The 8,214-nt window shown below is 43.0% G+C and overlaps 1 pseudogene; it reads right to left on the reverse strand.

The window, feature by feature from the left end:
• Positions 1-352: 352 nt before the first annotated feature.
• Positions 353-470, reverse strand: LOC138762491 (5S ribosomal RNA; annotated as a pseudogene).
• Positions 471-8,214: the final 7,744 nt, after the last annotated feature.

Below are 8,214 nucleotides of genomic sequence, written 5' to 3' on the forward strand. Positions count from 1 at the left end.
TTGGTCTGCTTGTGTATGTACAGTCAGATGACAATAAACTTGAATGATATACAGAGCATTCAATTTTCACCAGGAAACCAGGAAGATACTAACAGCAACGTAAAATGAACTCATCAAAAATAAATACTAGAAAATCTAATGGATCTAAAAACTGACAGATCTACTGGGTTCCTTGGGAGCTAACAAAGGATGGGTGCTTGACAGTGGATGGATTTGTAGTGATCTACTAAAAGTCCCAGCTGACTAGAAAAGAGCAAATATAACACTAGCACTTTTCAAAAGCAGGCGAGAGGAGAAGGAAAGCCCAATCTGCTGGATGAACTTGGCAGGTCGAATAACAGCAGTTTATTTTAGCCTACGGTATCTGGTATTCCCAGGCGGTCTCCCATCCAAGTACTGACCAGGCCTGAGCCTGCTTAGCTTCCGAGATCAGACGAGATCGGGCGTTTTCAGGCTGGTGTAACATTGTAATTTACAAACTTAAGCTTATTACTCCATCATCCTATTTCAGTATTACTTCCACCTCTGCCTGCAGGTCTTCTTCCCTCAATGCCATTATAGAGAAACTAACATACTTAAATACATCTCCTCCAGATAAAATAGGAAAAAGAAAGAAAAAAAGGAAGGAAATTCAGTAAACATTTGTAAAGATGCGTATAATTAAAAAAGAGTAGAAAAATCCCTCCCAATAGGTGTTGAGAAAGTAAAATCCAACACCATTACCCTCTATTTCATGGGCTGTGGCTGGAGTCACAATTACCCACATGACACACTAGAAGTTAGAATGTCCTACGCTCCCCAACCCTCCTGGTACTATTACATTAGACCTTCTAATCCTACTTCAAATTTTAATTAAAAAGAAGACATATATCAATTAATAAAACAATCATAAGAGTAGAAAATTAAAAAAATTAATAGAAAACATTTTAAAATCGCTCCTCACTGTATAAACAGCATGTCAATTCATTAAAAGGTGACCAGGGCAATAACAACTCCTCATATTCTTCATTCCCTCTGAACGATTGGAGACTGAGTACACTCTTCTGCCTCTGTCACCATCTGAAAGGATTTATTTCCTTCACCCGGTATAAAGATCTTCAACGCTCCTGGATGATGCAGGACAAATCAATATCCCTTCTCCCATGAGACTTTCTTATCAACACTTATGTCAGGATAAGACTCCCACGCCTTCATACTCAAGCGGCGCCCCCGCCGGCCTCGTCTTCGCTGCGACCGATGATTAAAATCTCCTCTTTATCTTGAAAATGAAGAAATTTAATCAATATAGAGTGTGGATTTTGATTCAGAAGTGGCTTAGGTCAGACAGATATTGTGGCTCCCATTTTAGTAAAATGAGATTATCGCTGTAAGGGATAGGATAGACAGGAGGAACTGAATAGTCACAGTTAACATTTAACATTTGGTAAGTCACAGTCCAGCAACAATTCAATACGTTGGAAGAACTTGGGGAAGATTTGTCACAGTCAGTTCCAGATTCAGTACATTTGCAAAGACACTGTGATTTTGCAAAGGGAGAACCGTTCCTGATGCTGGAGTGGAAGCAGTCTCATGGCCACCCATTCTGTGGAATTCAGAGCAAAGCCGGCTCTGTGAAGGAATGGACCTTTTTGGTGGATTAGCCTGTACCAGGAGGGTCTTTTTGGGAAGCAAAGTGCTTCATTTTGATTGTGTCTAACAGTGAAGGTCACTTAGAGAGAGCGGTGCCAGGGTCTTGGATGCTTCGTGGAGGCTGGCCAGTTTAAGTCTGGCCTACGGAAGGACCAGGAGTAATATGACCAGAGCTCGTATGGATGGACATTTCTTCAAAGACAACACAAGGCGAATTTGTGTCTGCAGCAGGCCACAAATCCAGTCTCTCCATCTGTTCAACATTAATTCTGGGCATCAAATTTCAAAAGCCTACACTTCAATACTGAATTTGAAAGACTGAACTTTGAGGTAACTTTCTAGAGTTTGGCCTGGACTGTAATGATTTGGTTATCTCTCACACCCACATCCACAGTCACAGTCACACTCACACCACCCACACCCACACTCACACTCCACCCACACCACCCACACCCACACTCACACCACCCACACCCACACTCACACTCACACCCACACCACCCACACCTGTGCATAGTTGGGATAGATATAGTGTTAAGGATAGTTTAAGAGTTAGAAATATTAGCATTTTAAAATTAAACCTGATCTGGTTCATTGTCTACTTCTGCTTGTGGTCCATAACAAGTAACAACTCTGTGCTCTTTCAATCTCTATACGATGACCAAAATTTTCAACTCCCAACATTTCAGAGAGGCATTCCAGAAAAAAGGCAAACAGATCTTACTTTTCTAAACCGTCTTTAAGACCCACAGTCTTAATATTATTCCTCCTGCGAAACTGTTCCATTTTTTATTGCAGCTTCTGATTCTTCACTCTCAGCGGAGCAGCAGTGTCTTCGACAGGGGTAACGCTGTCTTCAACTTTTTCCTTATCCTCTTCTATTCTCTTCAGTGAATTTTCTAATTTGACCTTTTCTTTATCTTGTTCACAGCTTCCAACACTTTACTCATTTCCCCCTTCACATTGAACTAATGGTCATCTCTCTTCTCAGTTCTAGCTATAGAAATTCTAGTACTTTGTTCTCTCTTTACCTCCTCATCTTCTTCTGACCCTTCATCCTCTTCGCCGCCCGCTGTCTGGGAGCCAGAGCCACCTTCTGACGGCGGCGCTGAGGGCCTCCGTTGTTTGTACATGTGCACCATGACACCTCTGGGTTTGTCTTTCTCGATGCCATCCCTCCATCGTTGAGGGAGAGCAATGTTGAATGCAGGGCCATCAAGAGGTTCACTCGGCCGGGGAGCAGCGTGAACGCTAGCTCCCTGCTTCACAGATCTGATAGGCCTTGCATCTTCGTGAGTTCTCCCATCGGGCTGGGCTCCCAATCAAGCAGCAACTGCCTAGTCCTTTTTAGATGTTTAAATGTACTTCAAACAACTTTTAAACGATTAATACATTTCTTGACTGAACTTTATTTGAAAGATTTCCCAGGGGAGTTATGATCCACGTCCTAACCCCAACGCATCGTGTGATGTCCCCCAAACCATTACAGCTTAAGCTTGATTCTGAAAAGTCAGTTTTAAAGTCCACTTTCAAACATCTTATTGAACTTGAGGATCCTTTTAAATCGCAGCTCAGAAGTAATTATGGATTAAGAGCAAAGCATCAGGTTTCTTTAAATTGTTGCTCAAAAGCAATAATGAAGTATTTTGAAACATCAAATAATCAAACAGAAAACAGGCCATTCACCCCTTTTAGTCTGTGATGACCATCATCTCCCTAGTCCCACTGACCTGCTCCCAGTCCATAACCCTCCAGGCCTCTCCTATCCATGTATCAATCCAATTTATTCTTAAAACCCACATTCACCCCATCAGCTGGAAGCTTGTTCCACACTCCCTCCATCGACTGAGTGAAAATGTTCCCCTTAAACCTTTCCCCTTTCACCCTAAAGCCATGTCTTCTCATATTTATCTCCCCCAATCTAACTGGAAAGGACCTACTTGCATTTACTCCGTCTCTACCTCTCATAATATTGTAAACCTCTATCAAATCTCCCCTCATTCTTCTTCACTCCAAGAAACAAAGTCCAAACCTGTTTAACCTATCCCTGTAACTCAACTCCTGAAGACCTGGCAACATCCTAGTCAATCTTCTCTGCACTCTTTCAATCTTACTGATATCCTTCCTGCAGTTTGGCAACCAGAACTCACACAATATTCCAAATTTGGCCTCACCAATGTCTTATACAACCTCACCATAACATCCCAACTCCTGTACTCAATAGTTTGATTTATAAAGGTTAATATACCAAAAACTCTCTCTACAACCTTGTCCATATGCAACACCACCTTCAGGAAATAATGTATCTGTATTCCCAGATCCCTGTGTTTTACCGCACTCCTTTTGTTATCTTTTCTGGCCTCCAAATTAACTGATAATTTTGTTGTCAGACATGCATTGAGAATCTAGTTTCAATTTAGAAACATTTTGGGTCCCACAGATTTTTATTAATTAGTCCTATTTTAGGCAATTCCTTTTACTGTCAGTTCAAGATTTCAGTTTCCATCATTGACCAAATGTAGGTATTTTATTGACCAAAATCTTGCCTCTTGAACAATTATCCACCAAATTTACAATCACTGCTACTTTCGTTAGTTACAGGTTAGGAGCTTTTTGAATTCTTTAACTTTGAAGCTCCCTGAAGTCCTGGAACCTAATATGAGAGGGACGATTGATATTTTCCAACCTGATTATAAACAGGTGGTTTCAGGCCTTTAGGAATTACTTGTAAATTCTAGGGACAATTCCCTGGTCAGAATCACAAAACAATGAGAACATGATTCTGCACAGTTAATTTCTGAAACTGCGTGGACTTCTATTCTGAAGCGAGTGCATTCGTCCTCTCTCTGAGCTGGACCATCATTATTAGTTTAAGGTTGTACTATCTAACATTCAATTGGCTACATTTTATTCTAATCTCTCTTCAAAATGTGACAAATACCGAACTGAAGGTGGTTCACTGGAACATATGTTCTGGTTTGTCCTTCTTTTTCCAATTTCTGGGAAGGGTTATTTCATTCCTTGTCTTTAGTTCTTAATATTTCTTTGACTCCAAACACTTTTATCGCTCTCTTTGCAATCAGTGGGGCATCTGGTTTAATTCTGACTGCTTCCCCATCCCATGTCATTGCCCTCACCTCTCTAACCACTAGAAGGGCCATTTCAATGAGGTGGAAAGATGATGTCTCTCCCAGACACACTCAATCGTTGTCTGATGTGATGGCATGTCTGACTGGAAAAAAATTAGATGCTCCACAACTGAAATGAATCTTAATTTTGCTTCTTTGTGGGGTTAATTTCTCAATTATTTCTCAAATTTGTAAGATTAACTATTTTCTGGTTTACAACCCCATTGGTTACCTTATTTTTTGCATGATCAGTCATGGTCTGACCGTGTTTAGCCAATAACCTCTATAGGGTTGGGTCAGGTAAGTAGAATAGTAGTTTAATGTTTTTTTTCCCCACTTCTGTTTAATGTAACATAGGTTACAATACCATCTGTATTATTCTATTAGAATTGTTAATATTCTATTTTAGTTCCATTTAACAAGTAACTTTTATGCAATGAAGCTAATCAAGATATTGAAAGGATCTGAGTTACAGGAAAAGGTTCAACAGGTTAGGACTTTATCTTTGGAGCATAGCAGAATGAGGGGTGATTTGATAGAGTTTTACATGATTATGAGGGGTATAGACAGAGTAAATGTGAATAGGCTCTTTCCATTTAAATTAGGAGAGACAAATACGAGGTTTAGGGGGAACTTCTTCACTCAGAGAGGGTGGGAGTGCGGAATGAGTTGCCATCTGACATGGTGAATGTAGGCTTACTCTTGTTTTAAGAATAAATTGGATAGATACAAGGATGGGAGAGTCCTGGAGGGTTATGGAATGAGAGCTGGTTAGTGGGACAAGGGGAATGATATTTTGGCACAGACTAGAAGGGCTGAAAGGCCTGCTTTCTGTGCTGTAGTTTCTGGGTTGTCCTTCCAAAATGATGCATTTTGAAGGACAAACCAGGAGGCTGAGTCCAGAGTTAATGGTTGGTTACTTAAGAGTGTGGGTGAACAGAGGGATCTTGGGGTCCAAATCCCTACATCCCTCAAGGTCACCACACAGGGTGATAGGACGGTTAAGAAGGCCTATGGGACGCAGGGATTCATTAATAGGGGGATTGAGTTCAGGTCATGTTACAACTCTACAAACCTCTGGTGAGACCACACTTTAGAGAATTTTGTTCAGTTCTGGTCACCTCATTATGGGAAGGAGCCCCCAGAGGAAATCCACACAGACACAGGGAGAACGTACAAACTCATTACAGACAGTGCAGGATTTGAATCTGGTCCCAATCACTGGCGCTGTACAGCACTGTGATAACTGCTACACTAATCATGACATGATCGGTGTCATGTTGGAGATAGTGGCCTGATGTTTGTTGGCAGCTCGTGGACCAGAGGTAGGTACAAGGAGGTTTTGGAGCAGGTGGTTGAAGAGGGCACGGTGACCGCTTGAGAACATTTTACAGGAGCACGATTGCAAGTGTAATATGCTGCATCTTTGTGTGGGACTGTAGTTGCAAAGCATTGGATTGGAAGTCAATACTGAGGATCATCTCGTCACACCAGAACCCCCCTCCATAGTGCTCCAACGCCACATTATCTGCTTCTACCTCTTACCCAAGACTCACAAACAGGACTGTCCTGACAGTCCACTGTTTCCACCAAACTCATCTCTTTGAATCTTGACTCCATCTTGTTCCCCACCCCCCGGCCCACTGCCTCCCTCCACGTAACGGCCAAGAAGATCACTGGGGTCTCCCTTTCCACTATTGACAAAATTCACCAGGAGCGATGGTTAAATAGGGCTCAAGGAAACATGGAAGTCCCTTTCCCACTGGCACCTTTGACCTACAACCATCAGGAAGTAGATACAGGAGCATCAATATCAGGACTTCCTCAGGGTGAGACTGATGAGCGGTCTGAAGAGTTTTCTGTAAATGTAAATGATTATACTTTACATTCCATCTCTGTGTGTACATGCGACTATCACGTGATGTACTGTGATCTGGAGGGATGCGACTTCATCTAAATAGGTCATATGCATTAAATGGTCGGCTATTGAGATGTGCAGAGCAACAAAGGGATTTAGGAGTTGTGGTAAATAGTACCCTCAAGGCTGATACTCAGGTAGATGGTGTGGTGAAGAAGGCATTTGGAATGTTGGCCTTCAACAATCGGAGTATTGAATTCAAGAGTAGGGAGGTTATGATGAAATTGTACAAGGCATTGGTGAGGCCAAATTTGGAGTACTGTGTACAGTTTTGGTCACCAAATTATAGGAAAGATATAAACAAAATAGAGAGTGCAGAGAAGGTTCACGAGAATGTTGACAGGATTTCAGGGTCTGAGTTCCAGGGAAAGGTTGTGCAGACTGGGGCTTTTTTCTCTGGAGCGTAGAAGATTGAGAGGGGACTTGATAGAGGTGTTTAAGATTTTAAAAGGGACAGACAGAGTAAATGTGGATAGGCTTTTTCAATTAAGAAAGGGGGAGATTCAAACTAGAGGACATGGTTTAAGATTGAAGGGGGAAAATTATAAAGGGAACATGAGGGGAAATTTCTTTACGCAAAGGGTGGTAGGGATGTGGAATGAGCTTCCGGCAGACATGGTCGAGGCGGGATCATTGGTTACATTTAAGGAAAGACTGGATCGTTACATGGATAGGAGGGGACTAGAGGGGTATGGACCGGGTGCTGGTCAGTGGGACCAAGAGGGTGGGGATTTGTTGTGGCATGGACTAGTAGGGCCGAACTGGCCTGTTCTGTGCTGTCAGTGGTTATTTGGTTATATATCTGATTGTAAATGAACAGTGAGAGGATAATAAACTTGAACTGGAGAGGAGTGCCGTGCATTGTGGGGAGTGGGGAAGGGTGTGTGAGAGAGAGGAATGGAGTCCCATGTTGCGAGGGGAGAATTGAGCGTTACACCCGTACTGCAAGGACCTTCATGGCAAGGCAGGTGCAGTCCAAATGCATGAGCCTTGTTGAAACTGTCCAACCCCCAAGGCCAGAGATAGGTACCCACACTACCCCATTCCATGCCCTCACTGTGCACACACTCACCCTGAACAATGCACCATTATTCTGTTTGTTCACAAGCAGCACTAGGCCGACGGTACAGACCGTGCACTGAGGGCAGTCCCAGCAGTGCAGCCCCTAACCCAGGGGCCAGCGCAGCCCAGGCAGCAGCTCATGTGCCTGCAGGTTGACACACAGGACACCACCAGGTGAGTCTGGGGAATCCATGGGGAGGGCCAAGCTCAGCTCTCTCCACTGCGTGACCCTTGGGGCACTCCTCCTTCTGGTAGAGCTGGTACTTTACACCTTCACCCTTCTCTTTGTTGTGAAGCCATCCTCTGGCGAATAGCAACATGTGTTCCAGGAGAGTGTGCAGTTTCTCAACACTGAGCTGGGAGCCCAGTGACATTGGGTGAATCCCAGAGAGATAGAGCACTTCATTCTTAACGATGTTACCTGCAAATGGAGAGCAACATCAGGCACATTTCCACAAATCGCCTCACTCCCGCTCT

This window comes from Narcine bancroftii, chromosome 4, assembly GCF_036971445.1.
Source record: "Narcine bancroftii isolate sNarBan1 chromosome 4, sNarBan1.hap1, whole genome shotgun sequence".
NCBI classification, from domain to species: Eukaryota; Metazoa; Chordata; class Chondrichthyes; order Torpediniformes; family Narcinidae; genus Narcine; species Narcine bancroftii.